Consider the following 20,465-nt stretch of genomic DNA (forward strand, 5'->3'; position numbering starts at 1 on the left):
CTTTAAGCAAATCTCAGCCTCTCTGAACCTTAGTTCCTTCATTGATTCAAAGGGAATAATAATATTCCCTAAATCTTGGGGTTGTTGTGGGCCTTAAATTGTACCTTCAGCATTCAGTAAAAATTCATCAAATGGCAAGAGTGCTTTTAGGATTACAGTTGAGTCTTTATTTTTCTTTTCTGAATTTCTTGATTTTCTACCATGAACACATATTGCTTTTGTAATTAGAAACAAAAATAATACATTTATTCTCTTCACAGTGATAGTCAGAAGATGCCGTGGGATGTCGGTTGTTTTCTATACTCTAGCTTGGCATTACTGGGGTCAGCTCACTGTACCCAGGCCTGCAGCAGTTCAATGAGGCTGAGATCAGTGGTAGCTCAGTGCCCACTCAGTGGGAGCTCTGTTCTGTCCATTACATATTGATCCCTTCTCCTGCCATTCCCTCAGTCTACCACCCAGCTGGATGTTCCCAGCCACTCCCCTAGTCCTCAGGGAGTTCCATTTTCTTATCCTTCTAGTTTCATTTATTCAGCATCAAGGCCTGGAGGCACTGCCATAGATTGCAGGAGTCGAGCCTGCAGTAGGTCTTTGGAAACCAGGGAGAGTGTGGGCGAGCGCATTAAATGAAGCAAAAGTTTGGCAGGAAACCAGCTTCTAATCTGGAAGCTTCCCCTGGTTCTCTTCTTTTTCTTTATAAGTTTAGGTTTGTGGCTCCCAGAACTGCCATAGCAATAAGAGAAGAGATGGATGTAGGGATTTAAGTCTGAGTTATAGCGGCTCCTGAGGCATTCCAGCACCAGGGAGCATAACCAAGGGGGCTCTGTCACATTTGAGCTGCCTGGACCGCCCACCCTCTCATTCGAGGGGCCTGTTTGCACTCAAGGAGGTAGGGGAAGAGCCAAAGGGCCAGGATCTTTCTGAACCACAAGGTGTGGTTCATTAGCTTCCTCTCAAAACCCCTCCTGCTTGCTTGTTCCTATATCAGCAAACATGGCTGCCATCCACCCAGCTGCCTAAGTCAGAAATTGAGGAGTTGTCCTTGACCACTTCCTCCCCTTCACGTCTCATATCCATTATAGATGCAATCCTACTTACTCTACTCCTTTAAAATGGCCCTTCCTGCCTCTGTAACAGCTATCTCCCAATAGGAGAGTTGTTTGAATGTCATGTAGCCCCAGGTGACAGCTAGAGAGGATAAGGTGACAGCTAGAGAGGATAAGGGTCACACAGGCAGTGAGGGACAGGCAGATCCAGAGGAGAATCCAGGCTTTCTGGTCCCAAGTCTAGCATTGCTCCTGGATACCAGCCTGCTCCATTTGCTCCTCTATTTGCTATATTTGCATTGACACCCTGATAGGTGCCACACACAGTGCTAGACACAATCATTGTCTCCCTCTGGGGTTTCTCCAGTGTCACCTCTGGGGGTGGCCCCATTTGGATTATGGTTTTTTTTGTTTTGTTTTTGTTTTTAATTTTATTTTATTGTTTAAAGTATTACAAATAGTAGTACATATGTCTCCTTGTTTTTCCCCCATTGACCTTCCCCCAGCCTCCAATGGGGTTGTTGTTTTTTGGGGGTTTTTTTTGCCTGATAATTTATGCCCCCATCACTCTTGAAGGTAGAGGAGGGAATCTCTCAGGCCCCTGCTGGTCCTCTCATTCCAGCATTCCACAAGTTGATTTTTATGTGATCTCACAAACAGCTCCTGAGCTAGTGAGGCCAACAGAAAATATGCACAGCGAGGCAAAGACTCTATGCAAGTCCAACATTTAAAACACAAATAAGCCAAAACCGGTTTGGCTCAGTGGATAGAGCGTCGGTCTGCGGACTGGGGGGTCCCGGGTTCGATTCCGGTCAAGGGCATGTACATTGGTTGCGGGCACATCCCCGGTGGGGGGTGTGCAAGAGGCAGCTGGTCGATGTTTCTCTCTCATCGATGTTTCTAGCTCTCTGTCCCTCTCCTTTCCTCTCTGTAAAAAGTCAATAAAAAAATATAAAAAAAAATAAAAAAATAAAATAAAACACAAATAAATGGAAATATTTCCCTGTAGACCAAATTTATAATCTACACTAGAGGCCCAGTGCAAGAAGTTCGTGCACGGGGGGTTGGGGGGGGGTGTGTGTCCCCTTAGCCCAGCCTGCACCCTCTCCAATCTGGGACCCCTCAGGGGATGTCCAACTGCCAGTTTAGGCCCGATCCCGGGAATCAGGCCTAAACCAGCAGTCAGACATCCCTCTCACAATCCTGGACCGCTGGCTCCTAGTTGCTCACCTGCCTGCCTGCCTGGTCACCCCTAACTGACCCCCCCTGCCAGCCTAATCGCCCCCAATGGCCCCCCCAATGGCCTGGTTGCTCCCAACTGCAACCTCCTCCCCACCCCCCCGCCAGCCTGGTCACCCCTAACTGCCCCCCCACCGCCCGCCTGGTTGCCTCTTACTGCCCTCCCCCCCCCCCCCCACCAGCCTGGTCACCCCACGTAGCTTGCTTGTTCAGTCGTTTGGTCGTCCCTCACTAACCCCACTGCCGGCCTGGTTGTAGGCAGCCATCTTGTGAGGGTTGAGGGTTAATTTGCATATTACCTCTTTATTATATAGGATAGGAAAGGGAAACAGGAAATTTCATCTGGTTTCGTTTTCATTCCTATCACACTCCATAACTTCTTGGTACGTCGCCGTTCAGAGCTTGGTAGGCCCCTTCCCATTGTATCCAAGATTCCAACTGACTCAGATAGAGCATATTAATAAATGCATGCTATGGGCCAGGCACAGTGATGTGTGCTAGGAACATAGTGCTGTTTCACATAGAGAGGTATTCTGCCCAAGGACATTTTATAGGCTAAGGAATCTGACCTAATCTATCACTTAGTTTCCTTTTGAAAACATTCATTTCTGGAAACCATCTTGACAAATTTCAAATACAGGATTATAGATTTTATGAGACATCAAGGATATATCCATTTAGCCCAGTGCCTTTCTCCCTTTAGCCAATGTGTAAAAGACCTCTATCAAGTGATTATGTAATCCTACTTTGGACATCTTCAACAACAGGGGATTTGCTATGTCCAAGGTGGTCTATTCTACTTATAAATAGCAGAAGGAATTAGAATGTTCTTCCCTATGTCGAACCAAAATTGGTTTCCCTAAAACCTGCATGTGTTCTGCCCCCTTGGCATACATAGGCCAAGATAGTTTTGTCTGCTCTGAGTCAGCCCTGGGCTATGTGAGAATGGTTATGATGTCCCCCAAACATTCTCTTCTCCAGACCAGACATCTCCACTTGATTCCACCTTTCTCCATAAACATGGTTTTGAGCTCCTTCTCTAGTCAAATGGCCAACAGAACTACTCCCTCCCACTCTGTGGAAACATAAAAAGAATCTTCACGTAAACAATACTATTCTCTTTGAGTTTCCCATGTTACACTCCGAGATCATGTGAGCATAGAGCAAATTTCTCCCACCCCTGCAACATCCCATTACATAAGTCTGTAATAGCTTTGAAATAAGCAGGTGAACTTTATTGTTCACAAACTAGAGCTAATAATATTGAGCTTTCAGGGTTGTGAGTATTAAAAGAGATAATGAATGTTGAATTAAGTATTTCAACAATACTGATGGAACACCAATCATGTATTGGACACTGTGCTGGCCTCTGGGTAGGATATCATACTGAAGATGATAAAGAATACCTCTACCCTTATAAAGCTTAAAAAGATGGAATATAAGTGTCTTTTCAAGAGTCATAAGTTTGAATTGAAAACCAGGGATCCCCATGACCTAAACTGGAAGCTTAAAATTGATACCCACTATTATGATCATCATCATGATTAACATAGATACAACCATATCAATATCAATAAAGCATTTAAGTATTATAATTTCCTTATGAGAACAGTGCTTTTAGAAATAGAGGAAAAACCACAGTGGTATTTCTTATGAATAATAACCATTATATCACAAATTGTCTCATTTCCTCTCCTAGAAACCCCGTATTTCCCATAAATCAAGGGGTTTCATAATAAATTAGCTGAGTTAGCTTTTACACAGTAACTGTTTATTTAAATCTGGATGACTTTCCTAACTTGGTCAAATCAAATGAGAGATTCTCGTGCAGAACAGCAGCTTCATCAAGGAAGGTGCCAGCTTCCTTCCTCCCTCCATCCATCTGCCCACCCAGTCGTCTTCAGCCGTCATCTCATTCAGCGTGCTGAGGATGGCAGGATGGGCTCCCAACACCAAGGAGGCTTTCAGTTCTTCTAAAAGCTATGTCTTGGCTTCCTTATCATTTCACATCACAATTTTCTTAGTGTTTGGTCAAGGAACTGATAAAAGTGGAAGAGTTATTTACTGTAAAACACATAGTATCTTTGCTCAATTTGAAACCACTGATCTTCCTGTTTCTCTGTTACCGTCAGATAATCCACCATCTTGGGTGGGGTGTGCGTGAAACCACCACCGAAGATCTCACCAGGGGAGGGGAATGACCACAGGATGTCATCATCTGTGTCAGAAAAGTGGCAAATATTCAGCAAATGTTCAGGTTTGCATAGCTGAGAAGATGCCCCATGTCCACCTCGCTGCTGAAACTTAAAGATCTCTTTCATTAAGCCTCCTCCACTGACCCTATCTGCTGACAAGACTTTTAATACTATCTATGACTTTCTGTATCAATCATAACGCGATTTATAGTGACTGATATTTATTATATACAATTAGCCCAGCATGGTGCTTGGTAGGTACTGCATCTCAGTTGATCCTCACAACCATCTTCTGGGGTAAGCATTATTCCCTTTTTCACATGAGAAAATTGGCTCAGAGAGGGCAAGTGGCTTGCTCAGGATAGTTGAATAGTCCAAGTGCCAGGCTTAAGGCCCAATCTAGTGTCCATGATCTTTTAACTTCCTTGCCCCACTACCCCGTACACAGGAATCCCATCCAGAATAGAGAGTGTCACACTCAGGTTGTCCTTCCTGCCCTACTTGCTCACTCCCTTCCACTGTTTGTGTCCTTGTCTATCTCCTTCATAGTATTTAAGTTCCTCTGAGGGAAAGATAATCTATTCATCTTTGTATTTCTTCCCAGAAAAGAGAACACAGTAAGGTCTCAGTAAGTGCATTTCAGGTGAAAACACATACACAAACCAAAATACAGTGCTATGGCGAGAATTTCTGACTTCTACTTCAAAATTACAGAAAAGCTCCTGTTTTAAAATTAATAATGAATCAAATCACCTGTATAGGCAATGTGATAGTAGCCATGGAATGACTAAACAGTAAAACTCCCTTTTTAGTTTGGCTCCAAATTGCAAATCCTTTTGTTGTCCAAAGCCAGAGAGAATACAATTCTCTCTCAGGGTAATGAGTGCACAGGAAGAAAGCTCTCTGCTTTACAGAAGTTTGGCTTCCTGGGAGCAGTTGAAGACTGTGAGGCAGAGTTCCTGGCATTCGTAGTTAAGACTGGGACACCTGAAAGTCATCATTCCAAGTGGAATGGAAGAAAAATGGAACAAATGGGTGTATAGGGATCAATAAGCCAGGAAAGAAAACAGACCGAGTTGGTAATAACACTGTACATTTACAGAGCATTTCCTATGTTCCAGGCACTTACTTACATTATTTGTTTTTATCCTTACAACAGTCTGAGGGGTAGATACATTTTAAAGATGCAGAAACAAATCTTAGAGAATTTAAGTAACTTGCCCAAGTCCTCCTTGTTGGTAAATGTAGAGCTGAGAAAATTGAACCCAAGTTTCTCTGACTCCAAAAGTCTAAGCTCTTAAACATTAATGCTAATCATTAACTGCATTTGCCTAACCATGTCATCATCAGTTCCATGGTGAGCAAGACTAGAGGTTAAATACCAGAAACACTGCACATTATTTATTGTTTTTTACTTATATTTATGTAAAAGCTAAATGTACAGTTCTCATCTTATAAGATGAATGTTATTCTAAATTAATCTTTTAGTTGGCAATATAGGTCTGGGCTAACAACCATCTCTAGATAACATACAGGGGCATCTGGACTCAGTATCTCCAAACTGACCACTTTATTTACAAAACTGATACCCAGAGTGGGCAGACCAGATAAGCAGTGGTCGTTACAGGCTTGAGCCTGATGAAAATGCTGTTTGTTTCACTTATATTTGTAGAGTGGATTATGGTCTACCAGCCATGTCATATATATTATTTCATTTGCTCCTCTAAGGAAAATTATGAGCTAGGTAAGGCAAATAATATCTCTATTATACAGATGGGGACATTCGCCCAGAATTAGAAACCTACTAAATGGTAGAAGTAGGACTCCAGTTCAGGTCCTGAGGATCTAAAACCCAAATGAATGAACCCTTTTAATCCTTCAATAGTGCAGATTGAACTGTGCTCAAGACTTGACTCTATGACATATCTTCTTTGTCAAATAAGGGAACGAGGATATCTATCTCACAGGATTGTTACACAATAATATAATGCCGGGAAAGCCCCTTCAATAAAGCAGTGAACAGAAAAGATGCAGATCCTGCCCTCATGGACCTTGTAGTCTGGACTTAGGCAGTGAGGAGTGAAACACACTTAATCAAGTTGCAATAACAATAAGTGTTATGAAGGAAGAATACAGAGCACTATGCAAGCATTCAGTAGGTTGAGCTAAGCTCCTGTGTGGCTGAGGGAAGGCCTCCCTAGGCAGTGACAGCTAAACTGAGATATGAAGGACGAGTGGCAATTAACCAGGCGAGGTGGGGTGAGGTGGGAGGCATGGGTGTGGGTCATCATTGATGAGGAAGTCTGATGCCTTGAGGAACAAGGAAATGACTGTGTGCCTGGAGTGTAAGGGGCTCTAGGAAAAACGATATGAAAGGATGCTGGTGACGTAGGCCGCCTCCAGGCCATTGCAACCTTGCAAGTCAAGTTAAAGTATTTGAATTTGATCCTAAGGGCAACAGGAAGTGATCAAAGGGCTTTAGGCAGGTGCCCACTTCTCTTTTCAGAATCTAGGATAAGCCACCTCTGCTCCAGCCACCTAATGTAGTTTCTGTTCTCCCTATGCAAGAATTAACCTCCAAATTTTAAAAGCACATTGAAAACCAGTGTACACATTTCTGGGAAGCTTGTTTATCCATTCTTTGAGTTGAGCAAACATTTATCAAGCATCAACCATGTACCAGTACATATTGGGTGCTGAGGATACAGAGGTGGCTAAGATAGAGGACCTGTACGTTAAGAGCTCACAGTTTGGGGTACAGGAAGACCAGAAGAATAAATAAGTAATCACAATAAAGTAGGATACATCACAAGAGAAGAATTGCAGGTAGGGATTAGCTCACAGAGTCTAGGGTTAGGGGAAATTTTTAGAAGAGGTGATTGGCCCCATAGTATGTGCTCAATACTTGTTGAGCGATACATGTTGTAAAAAAAAACAACAACAGTTTAAGCAGAGTCGTTTGCCCCAACTTTATTGAGATGTAATTCACATGTAACAATGTGTGAGTGTGAAATGTACCACGTGTTGATTTGATATACTTATATATTCAAATGATTACTACCATAACATTATTGAGCTGACTCTTAAAGGATGAGGGAAAGTTTACCAGGGAATGAACAAGATTAAAAATACCATGAAAGTGGTCTTGAGATTAATTTATCAGAAGTCAACTGAATGGGTTGAAAGGGAGAGATTATAGGTGAGAAGACCAAGTAAAAACCTGGAGCAGTAACCCCGGTGAAAGATGAAGAGGACTTGATATTCACTCAACAGTACTCCTGACTGTACTCAGTTTGCCTGGCACTAAGTTGCACTTGGTGGTACAGTGTCTGGCTTGAATCTCTCCATGAATGGAAGTCTGTTCTCACTCATAGGAGCAGAGACCTTCTATTAAAATCCTTACAGCTCTTAAATTCTATGTTCTGTACCCCATGTGAACCCATCAAAAGTCAAGTTGACAACTGTATTCACTGAGCTGTAGTGGGAGTGAGGCATCCTGAAAAAGGGAAGAAGGAGAAGACTTTCCCTCTACACCGTAGGCACTCTTCCTCCCATAAGAGAGTAGGCAGATCTCTCTCTCTCTCTCTCTCTCTCTCTCTCTCTCTCTCAGAGAGGTAGGGAGGGAAAAGAGAGAGAGAGAGACAGAGAGACAGAGATGAGAGAGAAACACACCCCACCTGGGGATTAAAATCAGTATGTGCCCTGACAGAGAATTGAACCCACCACCTTTTGGTGTACAGGACGATGCTCCAACCAACTGAGCCACATTGGCCAGGGCTATAGGCAGATCTTAAACTCAGCCAAACCTGCTTGTTACCCGCCCCTCCCAAAGCCTGGTATGTCCTTTTTCTTTTTCAGTTGCACCTACTTACCCTAACTGGAAACCTCAAGATAATACTGGAAGCCAAATACAAACTATGGGGGAGAGGGGGTCATTTTTTAGGCTACTATGTGGTAGAACTGGAACTCTAGTTCAGGTTCTAAATCCCAACTAAATGAACATCTATTCCTTTAATCCCTTTTCCTCCAGGATCTTCAAAAGAGTTTTCCCTCTCATTCACTCATAGAAAGAAGCAGGTGATCCTAAGATCCAGCAATGCCACTTCTATGAATCTACTCTAGAGACATATGTACACAAAGAACAATGGATAAACGTATTCTTCCTACAAGAGAGGAAAAATGGAAACAGCCTAAATAAAAACAGTCAATTAATACAACACATGCTAAATAAACCATACCATATTCGTAACACAGGATACTGTGCAACAGCTAAAATTATAAGCATTAATACAGAAAGCACTCCAAGACTGATTGTTTAGTGCGGAGGGCAATTTGAAGAATGTTAGGTATTGTATTATATCATTAATGTGAAAAATAACCAATGGCAAGAAGACAACCTCAAACAGTAATTTGTTTCCTGTGGCTACATGCATAAGCATTAAATGCATAGAAATTGGTAATAGCAATTACCTCTGGCAAGGTGGGAATGGAAATGATGGTCAAAAAGAATCAATCATGGTACTATCTATCTGGCAAAATTTAATAAAAATGCTGCTGTTCATTTTTATGTTCACAGATATAAAGAAATTAGTAATTTATACTTCCATTTAAAAGGAAGCAGATACTGCCCTAGCCAGTTTGGCTCAGTAGGGTCTGAAGGGTCCTGGGTTCGGTTCCTGTCAAGGACACATACCTCGGTTTACAGGTTCGATCCCTGGCCCTGGTTGGGGTGTGCGCAGGAAGCAACCATGTCTTTCTCTCACATTGATGTTTCTCTCTCTCTCTGTCTCACCCCTTCCCTTCCACTCTCTCTAAAAATCAATGGAAAAATATCCTTGGGTGAGGAGTAACAAAACAAAACAAAAAAAGGAAGTAGGTACTAATTATTATGTTCTGAATTATCCCATTTTTTAAAAACAAATACATGAACAAAAGGGTTTAAGATAATTTTATATTAAAAGTTCATAGTTGTTTCTACATCGATGAAACTCTAGTTTCTTTTCTTTCTTTATTTCTTAATTTTTCTATTAGGAATGAGTAGTAAGAAAAATTGTATTTTAAATAATGAAAATGATATGAAGAAACCGAACTAGGAATAATGAAAGAGAGAAAGGTAAGAGGAAGAAATGCACAGTGGTAGATAATAATGTAGGGAAAAGATGTTATTGGATTTTTTTAAAGAGATTTTCTTATTTTCCATAGAGTTGGGGGGGAAAATATTTTTGTTCTCAGAGTTTTTCAGGATAATTTCCAAGCCATCAAGTTCCTAAACATAACCAAAGATGATGATTTTACAAGCAAGCCAATATAAACATAGTAAATGTTTATACTTCTATATTAATAACATGACATTGGAACTGCACAAGTTCTTTCACATTGGCTATATTTTATTTTTCTAAAAAATTTCCATTCGAGTCCCCTTTAAAAATATAACACCTCCACCCCCACTCCATGGCTTTAAATTTCAAGAAAAGGCACGACTAGATGAACAGAGCAACATTTAGGAGTGGACCACGGAGTGCAGGAACGAAGGGAAGGAGGAAGAAGAAAGTTAAGCATTTGGGCAGGAACTGGAGGGGAGGACTGTTTGCAGGACTACTTTAGTGTGTATTCGGGTCATCTGGGGATCTTGTGCAAATGCAGATTTTGATGCCGCACGTCTGGGTGGGACTCCCAGGTGATACCCATTCTGCCTGTCCATGGACAACTGAGCAACAGGTCTCAGTCGGGGAATTTGCTCTTCCACTCTGGCCCAACTGCATTTCCCTTTAGAAACCTCTGGCTGTGATAACCTCTTTCTTTCTAACCTAATGTTGTTGTTTTTCCATCAAAATACCAAATAGTAGAAACTTTTCAGAAAGTCATTTTACCACATTACGAGGTACAGTTCAAGGCCCCAGGCATGGAAGTGAGTGAAATGGGAAACAGAATATGGAATGGGCAGAAGGAGCTCCTGAAACACAGATGTTATTTGGCATCTGGGGCGTGGTATTCTGGAAAAAGCCCTGGACTGGTTGTCAGAAGACCTGGTTTCATTAACTAGCTGTGTGCCTTTGTGCTGGTCATTTCTCTCTGGTTCTCTGTTTTCTTTTCTGCCAAATCAAAGAAACGGTCTGCATGGCTTCTAAGATCTTTTCGGCTCGGACCCTTGAGGAATCTCTAAGGAGAACCCATATCAGCAGGCAGGGAAGGAAAGAAGAATGTGCCACTGCACACTTGGCTGCCAAGGATCGCGAGCACGTGACATAATAATGGAGGAATTTCCCCTTGTCTGCCCAGACGCAAAAAATGTTCGAGTGAGAGACTGGGAAACTTGCCTGGTATGAAATCCTAGTACCACGACTTCCTGGTCTTGGCAATTTAAAGTCTTGGGAATCTGTCCCAGCCCCTGTAAAATAAGGCAGACTGTGTAAACAGGCTCTCCAAGAACCTCAGTGTGGCTCTGGCAGCTTTCAGATGTGAAGGTCCTCAATCCTTGGGGCCACCCCCAGGTTCCACCTCATTCCCCTACACTGATCCGCAGCCAAATTCTGAAGCCTCTTGAGCTTAAGGTCCCAGCCAAATGGCCCTACTGCTTTCCTGTTTGGGAAAACCTCCAATTCCCGGCCAGCGGCCAAATCCAACTTTCGTAGCAACTCAACTCTTCTCTCAAGAGCAACCGCAGGACCCAGAGTCTCCCAGACACTGCAGGCTCTATTCAGGCCTGTCGCAGCCAAGCCCAAGGGAATTGGGCAGGGCAGACAGTGACACTTCTCAACATTTAAGATAGTCCTATCCTTAATGTGGGGATCAGCCCCCAGTTTGATAAGCACAGGATGGGCAAGGGACCTGCGACAGTGAGATTACCCAGACTCTGAGGCAATCTCCGCCTCGCACCTCAACCGATCTGCACTCCTGTGGCTTTTTTAGCAAAGACTCTTAAGTCGCCTAAAAGCATGCCAGCTTCAGGAAGCTTCCTGTGGTTTGCCTAAGCCCTAAGCCAACCAGGAAGAGTAGCCAGACTCCAACCATGTTCCTGAGACTCCTGTCTCCCAGCTGACACTCACTCAGGGCCTGGCCTCCTGACATGCCCACTTGGGATACAGTGACCTGCGGGCCGCAGGAGCTATTTTTCCCTCCACCCCCAGCCTCGGCAGACTGACTGGTGGGACTGGCTGTACAACGGCTGCTTTGATAATGTGCTTCCTTGGTATTTTTGGTGTCTGGAAAGGGCCTCCTTTCCTCTCACAGTTAATTAGCAGCATCAGAGCATTTCCCTTTCCTCAACAGAAAGCCTGTTCCCGCCCCTGAGGCCAGGCAGAGGTGGCAGGTGTGGCTACATGCTCCTGGAGGTGAACCTCAAACTCAAACTTAGAGCCCTACGTGGTGAGAAGCAACGTGAAATGCAGGGTGAGCTTCCATCTGGGCAGAGTTGGCAAGCAGACACAGGTCCCTGGCAAGCCAGGGCGTTGTTTTCTAGTCTCTGGATCAGGTGAGGGGGCAAGAGAGGGGGGTAGGGAAACCAATGTGTGTTTGACACGTTTGTGAATTGTTCCTACAACAAAGGCTTTTTTGAAAACAACAGAGTGGAGCTTTATATGTTTGAGTGAGAAGCACACAGAAGAACCTATTGTCAGGAGGGAAGATTGCATGAGTAATTGTGCATGAGCTCAGTCTTCCCAGTTGAAATGTTAGGCGTATTAAGGATAATTGTGGACATTCCAATGTTTTCACTTGGGAAGTGGGGGAAGGGACTCCTGGGAGGTGAGGAGGCAGGTTGTCTAGCAAGACAAAGAAGACAGGAATCTGAAAAGCTCTTCCCCCACTTTTTCTTGCTGGTTCCCATTCTTCCTGTAGGAAGTGGTACCTGAATTGAGATACCACCTCCTACAGGAAGCCCTCCTGCCCCTTCCTCCTTCCCCCACCTCTCACTTTAGATGTTATTGTACATATCTTCTGTCTTTTCATCATTTATTACACTGTGATGGTACTGAGAGGCTGTAGAGCAGTGAGCATGGACTCCGTGGCCAGACTCCACCAGTTCCTAAGTGTATATAAACCTTGACAAAATTGCTTATCCTCTCTGGTCCTCAGTTTCTTCATCTATAAATGGGAGTAATACCTACCTTCTAGGGTTGTTGAGAGGATTAAATAGGTTAATACATATAAGGCACATAGAACAGTGCTTGACACTCAATAAATATTAGCAATTATTATTTTTATTTGTATCCTCAGTGGTTAGCACAGTTTGCAATATATCATGGGTTGGTTTTTCAACCTTCATATGCATCATAATTGCTTGAGGTGAGGAGCTTTCAAAATACATGGTCCTGGGCTCCACTGCCCTAGGAGTGAAATCTGGTCTTAGCATTTTGGAAAAATTCCCGGCTGGTTTTATTATGCAGCCAATGTCATAGGTGCTCAATGAATATTTGTTGAATGAATGAAACAAATGAGTTCAAAATGAATGAACTCAGGTGATTCCATCCTTAGGAATGTCAATGTAATTCTGTCTCCCAGAAAGTTGCCTCTTCCTGGGGCAGGCTGACAGTGAATATAATGGAATACATGACAGAATTATAATTCTAGGTGTCTCAACATATTGCAACATTGAAGAAATAAAAAGAAAAACATTAGCTAGAGCTAATATTAGAGATCAGTGGTATTTCCTCTTGTTCTCCCTTCTGTTTAGGTGGACTTATTGCTCAGAGTTGCCATAACAACTCTAGTCAGAAGCTGAACTTTGACCTTTCCTCTAGTTTTAATTTTGATTTGCGACCCATTCTTTCATTTCAGTGGACATAATAAAACATGTAAAGACCTCAAGTAAAGCATTTGTACCACTCTAATATATAATTATGTGCATGATAATAGCATAATTGTAATTAACTTCTTTACCTAGTTGGTTTACAAAATTTAAACAGACTGCTGCTTATAGAACACTAGTGGCCTGGTGCACGAAATTCATGCACATTAAAAGGGAATTAATTAGAGGAAATATTTTAATATTGCTATTTACCCTTTCTCTATAATAGAAGTGTCAGAGATGAAAGAAAATTAGTAAAGTGTATATGAAAATCTTCCTCCTGTCAGAGTCTGGGGCACGCCATGGGACCCAGAGTCAAGTCCCCGCCCACCCGTGTGCACCTCGAAATCACGTGAAACCCAGACCCAGCCGGCCCCACCCCCATTGGGCGAGATCCAGACCCAGCCAGCCCCACCCCCATCAAGCCCTGCTGGGTAGGGGGCACAGCCTCAGGGCCCCCATCAAGCCCTGTTGGGTGGGGGGGGTGCAGCCTCAGGTCCCCTGTTAAGCCCCGCTGGGCAGGGGGTGCAGCCTTAGGTCCCCCAGCACACCCTCAGGTCCCCTGGCCCTGTGCCGGGGCGGGGGGCACGGCCTGAGGTCCCCCAGCTCAGCTCCAGGGAAGGGGGCGTGGCCTCAGGTCCCCTAGCTGGGGTGGGGGGCGCAGCCTGAGGTCCCATGGCCCGGGCTGGGGGGTGCACCTTGAGGTCCCCCATCAAGCCCCACTGGGCGGGAGGCATGGCCTGAAGTCCTATGTCAAGCCCTGCCAGGTGGGGGCGTGGCCTCAGGTTCCCCGGCCCAGGGCGGGGTGAGGGGTGAGGCCTGAGGTTCTCCGTCAAGCCCTGCTGGGCGGGGGTCATGACCTGAGGTCCCCAGTCAAGCTCCGCTGGGCGGGGGACGCAGCCTGAGGTCCCCGGTCAAGCCCTGTGGGGTGGGGGGTGCTGCCTGAGGTCCCCCAGCCTGGCACCGGGGCGGGGGGCACAGCCTCAGGTCCCCTGCCCCGGCCCAGCGCCACGCAGCCTCAGGTCCCTGCTGATTGCTCATTAAGACTCATTACGGGAACTTGGCCTCTGCTGTGGGCACAGCCATCTTGTTATGGCGTGATGGTCAATTTGCATATTCCCTCTTTATTAGATAGGATTATCAGGGACCTCAAAATAAAAATTAAAAAAAACTACAGCTAGTGCCCCTACTTTCAAGAATCTTATATATTAATGGAGGAAGTAAAGATAAACAAATATAACAGAAACATTTGAACAGTGTATGGAAGTATGAAGTGGGCTTTGGAGTCAGCCTTTAAGTCTATTTCTTATTCTCTGTATGACATCAATTAACTCAATTAATCTCCCTGAGTTTTAGCTTCCTCATTGACCGAATGTGGATTTTGATGCCTCAGTCACAGGATTGTTGTGAAGCTTCAAATCAATAATATATGTAAGTGTCTGGCACTTGTTATTAAATGAAATTATTTTAATTAAAAAAGAAGCTGTATTCCAGCAGCACACTTTGTTGTCAGAAATTTCATTATCAAGAGGAGAGATAATATGGACAAGGAGGAAGCAAATCAAGATGGAGAACTAAGTACAAACATATACCTGCCCTTCCATCATAAATCTTTTAAAGAAAAAAATGATAGCTTTAAAAATCAGTAAGCTCTTACCAGCACCGGCAAACAAGAGAGGAGGCAGAAGTTATGATAAAAATATGGATAGAAAGCATTTGGGATATGACTAATAGAGGACTCAAAGCAGAGTATTAATACACTCCAAACACTCTTAAGAGAAAATTACTTTAAGGGTAGGAGCAGAGAATTTCCTAGCTCAGAGGAAGCAAATAGAAAAAATAGGAGGGGGTTGTGAAGCAGTCATCAGGGTTATTAATTTTTAAGATTTTTTAATTGCATTTTTTTTGAGAGAGAGGAAGGGAGAGGGAGAAACATCTATGTGAGAATGAAACATAAATTGGCTGTCTCCTGCACGCCCCCTTCTGGGGATGGAGCCCACATTCTGGGTATGTACACTGACCTGGAATCAAATCAGCAAACTTTTGGTTCATGGGACTATGCCTAACCCACTGAGCCACACTGACCGGGCAAGGATTATTAATCTTTAAACTACCCTCTGAACAACAGACCTCTTTCTTCCCTCCGCTTTATGGCACTGTAGGGAATGGAGGGAGTGGGTGGGATAAAGCACACTTATCAGCACTGGCAAACAAGAGAGGAGGCAGAAGTTGTGATAGTTAAGGAAGGAAATTATGTCTGGGGAGGGCACCTGCTGGCATGTAATGGCTTGTGAGAAAAGCAAGCTGGAAGTAACCTGTCCACCGTGGCTGTATGGAAGTAAAGGTCTCCTTATTATGGCTTTTGGGGATGGGCGAAGGTCTGAGTGGGGAGGAAAACCGTCCCCAGATCTGCTCTCTACCTCCTCCAAGCTACTTTCAGGGAAGTCTGCAGTCAATGTCCCACTCACAGAGTTCCAAAGGAGCCTGTAAGGGAAATAGATGACTCAAAACTGAAATGAAAACTTAAATGAAATAGCTACTAATGAACCTATCCTTCAAACATAGATGCGAATGGAAAACCAAGGATCACCAGATATTTGAGGGAATTCACCAACTCTAAAGAATAGGTCCAAGATGAACAAACTAAAAATTGATCCTAGAGAAAAGACAGATAAAGAAACATAAAAGAACATGCTAAAAATTCTAAGTAGCATCATCCTTAGAAAGTTGCTTGAGAATATTGTAGCAGGCTACTGTGAAAAAGGAACAACTGCTATGACAAAGGAAAAACAACAAACACAAAGGAAATTAAAAATTATGATAGTAAAACTAAAAAAAGCAATAGATGGTATGAATAATAGAATGAATATGACAAAAACTGGGGATGTTATTCAGAAGTAAGTGTGGGGAAATCTCCCTGAATATACAGAAAAGATCAGGAATTGAGAGAAAAATTAAGACTGCTGCAGACTGAATTGTGTCCCTACTCCCCACCCCAAATCCATATGTTGAAGCCCTAACCTCATTGCGACTGTTTCTGAAGACAGGGCCTCTGAAAAGGTGATAAAGAAAGCTTAAATGGGGCTATAAGGATGAAACCTGAATTCAATAGTGCTGGTGCCCTTATAAGAAGAGAAAGACACACCAGAGATATCTCTCCTCCTTGTGAGGACACAGCAAGAAGGCAGCTGTCTGTAAACCAGGAAGAGAGCCCTCACTAGAAACTGAGTTGGCTAGCACTTTGATCTTATCTCCAAAACTGTGAGAAAATAAATTTCTGTTGTTTGAACCACCCAGCTATGGTATTTTGCTGTGACAACCCAAGCATAATAATATAGAGACACAAAGGGTTTATTCAAAAGTGTCTCCATTCATTCAGAAGAAGTGCCAGGAGAGCACTGAGAATTGTGGAAAAGCAATCCACTAAGAAATAATAAAAGAAAATTTTCCCGACCCAAAGAAAAACTCAAGACTTCACAGGAACTGCCAAGTGTCAAGCAACGTAAATTTTAAAAGATCCTTACTTAGACACATACTAGGGATATTTCAGAGCCAAAAGGACACAGAGAAAAGCCTAAAAGTAGTCAGAGAAGAAAAACAGTTTACCTACAAGGAAAAAGATGAGATTGGCTTTCAGACTTCCTAAAGGTAACTCTGAGTGCTGGGCAGCAATGAAGCAATAATTTCAAATTTTGAAAGAAATTCATTTTGAGCCTGGAAGTACTGTTCTCTCATGTGAATGCCAAACTAGCATTCACATGAGAGAGCAAAATGAAGACATTCTCTATTTATCCTTCAGGTTGCCAAAAATGGGTAAAGTTGATAAAATCCAGCACTACCAAGGTTTCAGGGCGAATGGCACGCTCACCTCCGTGGGAGTGCCCATTGGAAGTATGTATCAAAGGTTATCATGAGCTGTCTGCTCTGGGTGTAGGCAATAAGTGGCTTCACCAACAGAGGGTAATTTTAAACAATAACTTGAAAACAATAATAATAATAAAATCTTCTTGGTCTGCTACTTATTATCACCATGAACAGTGAAAATAAACAATGTCAGTGATAAAATACTACTTCCTGCCTGGGCAGTCCATTCCTCCTTTCCCCCCAACCCCTCTCCTTCCCTGCTACTGAATCTTCCCAAGTGCATTAAAAGACTTATAGCAGAAACTTACAGTACTTACTAGATAGATAAATAACTTACAGAAAGAAATGGGGATATTTGAGTAAGGTTTTTACTTTTTACTAGTTATCTGTGCGTTTTTAAAATTTTTGCAAAGAATATATTCACTTATTTATGCTTACTTTCTTGTATAGTTAAAAAAATTTTTAATTTGAAAAAAAGAAATAACATAGTAGGCAGAAGGATTTATTCCAGAAAGTCAGAAAAATGCAGTATAATTACAGCATATAACCATTCCCCCAAATATTTTAGATTATGCTTAGGTACAGTGACTGCATTTTCAGAATTAAAAATCAGAACCCAGTATCTGCCAAAGGATTTTTGGTGCAACTTCTGAGTTGGAGAGACAGCCTGGGACATCCAAACTGGATGCCAAAATAATGGAATTTCTGGGGCAGTCTGATGGCTTCTTATTACAAATAGACTATTTGAAACTGGGCCTGTCTATCAATCCCCAATCCCACTCTGTTTTTGGATCCTGTTGTAACTGAACCCCTCTTGATATTATGTCAGCTTAAAACTTAGCATTCAGTGTGTCTTACTCAAACTCCCCCAAGTCCAAGACTTTGCTCCCCCTGAGATCTACGGGGAGCCCTGATGCAGTACTCTGAACTTCACAGTGGCTTCAGCAGCATCCCAAGCACAATGCCTGCCCTTGCCTGAGAGGGTAGCTGTTTTCCTGACTCTCCATCAGCCCTCTGCTTCCCTACCGGCCTCCCCACCCCCAACTTGGTCAGCTGCACCCACCACACACCCCACTATGCCTCCTCCCACCTTGTGCGCAGCTGAGCCAGCCCTGCCTGAGCCGCTGATACAAATCCTGCTGAGACTAGCACAGACAGTCCCAGGCACAGAGCAAGCTGAGGCCATGGAAATGAAATTGCTGTGTACAGAAAGGATAGGGGGTGACAGACACAGAGAAACAGGAAAGAGTTTGCCAGGAAAACAAGCTGAGTGGAAAAGAGAAGTTGGAGCAGGACTCACAGACCATCTTGGGGCCAGTAAAGGAAGTGGGAGAAAGGTAAGAACTAAATGTACACAGCAGTTTTAATTCTAAGTGTGAGGAAGGGTGCAAGGTAAATGCATGGATCCATCACTGAGGAAGAGAAAATGAAAGGCTCCTGTGAGCCCCAGAGTGTTCTGCTGGGGAACAGGGAAAGAACATGTGTCAAGAAGACCTGCTCCTCACATCGAGTAAGTTGTTAACCCCCTGAACATTACCTGCGAGTTGGAGGTTTTTCTAAACATTAAATGAATTCAGGTGAGTAAAGCGTTCAGGCCAGCATTCAAGAAATCTGAATTTCTTGCCCTGCAGGTGTGGCTCAATGGGTGAGCACTGCCCCATGAACCAGGAGGTCACGGTTCAATTCTCGGTCAGGGCACATGTCCGGATTGTGGGCTTGATCCCCAGTAGGGAGTGTGCAGGAGGCAGCAGATCAATGAATTTTGTCATTGATGTTTCTCTCTCTCTCCCTTCCTCTCTGAAATCAATAAAAATATATTTTAAAACAAAGAAGAAGAAATCTGAATTTCTTTTCCCATCAAAATGTAGACGGTGACGATGGAAACCCTCCTGTAGCCTCTACTACCCAACCCTGTCTTCTGTGTGAGCAGTGGAGACACCAGATAATAGCTAATTGTGATAGCTGACATCTATTGAGGGCATATTATTTGCAGGCTCTGTTCTAAATCCTTTACAATATTAACTTAATCCTCACAACAACCCTGTGAAGTAAACAATATTATTTTTCCTAGTTTACAAATGAGAAAGGTAAGGCTCAATGAATTTAAGGAATTTGCCCAAGAGGCATAGCTAATAAAGAGGTAGAACCAGGATGAAAATCCAGCTCTAACTGCAAAACCTATGCTCTCTTTCACTGCACTGTATTCCTTCCCAGTAGTTAGGCAGAAAGTAGGAAAAAAGTTAAACAGGCAGAGGCCCTATCAGAGGCATCAATGGAAATGAGTAGGCGGCTCCTATTATCCTGTCTCCCTCTGGGAGAGAGCAGGTGCTGTAGGAGGCTTATTTAAAGAGCTCCCATTTGAGAGTGAGACCCAGGTGGGAGAAAGGCTACTGCTGAGATGAAGTCAGAACCCCCTCCCCACTGCCAGACATGGGTGATGGCATCCAAGAGCAAACCAATCATATATGCAAACAGTGCAGATAAAGCTGTACGCAGGGGCATTGCCTCATGTTATGAAAAGATCTTGCAATAAAGGATGTGGTAATATGTCCAAACAGAAGGGTGATGAATCGGCAGACAGTCTGAAAGAAGCAGAGTCCAAGTTTGTCCATGTGTCTACAGTTCTGTCCACTCTGCTTCCACATAGTCCATCTGGAACTGTGGACACAAAGCCTTGGGAGGAGGAGAAGGGCCTGAAGGAGATGCTGCCTGGGGAAGGTCAAAGTACCAAACAAGTAAAAGAAATTACTACTGCCGATTTAATAATGCCAATAATAGGAGAGATACTAATTAAGGTTACAGTCATCACCACTTCCTCATTTATTTGCTCACTCGTATGTTTATCCAGGAAACGTTTACAGGGAGCCTAGTGTGTTCCAGGTCTGCGCTAGGTACTGGGACACGGTAAGGAGTTCCCGAGTACTTACAGCGTAGCCAGGAGACAGTAGAAAGAGGCTCTTCCAACACAACCAGGTAAAAGGGCTGCTATCAGTGAGGGCCTTTCACCTGCAACCACATGGCTCTGCCTGCAAGGAAGTGATTGGTCGGTGGGGAGTCAGGAAATGCCTCCTACAATGTATAAGCCAGCAAGGGCCTTTCAGAAGTAGTCCAGCTCCCTCGTGTATAGAGGACACCATGAACCTGAGTTATAAAAAAAAACAAACTGCAAATCAAGACTGCATATGGGCCCTGGCTGGTGTTAGTCCATGTACACCAAAGGGTTGTGGGTTCGATTCCCGGTTAAGGGCACACACCTGGGTTGCAGGTTCAATCCCCGGCCCAGGTTGGGGCATATACAGGAGACAACCAATTGATGTGTCTCTCTCACATCAGTGT

This window comes from Cnephaeus nilssonii (genome assembly GCF_951640355.1).
Source record: "Cnephaeus nilssonii genome assembly, chromosome: 13".
In the NCBI taxonomy this organism is placed as follows: domain Eukaryota; kingdom Metazoa; phylum Chordata; class Mammalia; order Chiroptera; family Vespertilionidae; genus Cnephaeus; species Cnephaeus nilssonii.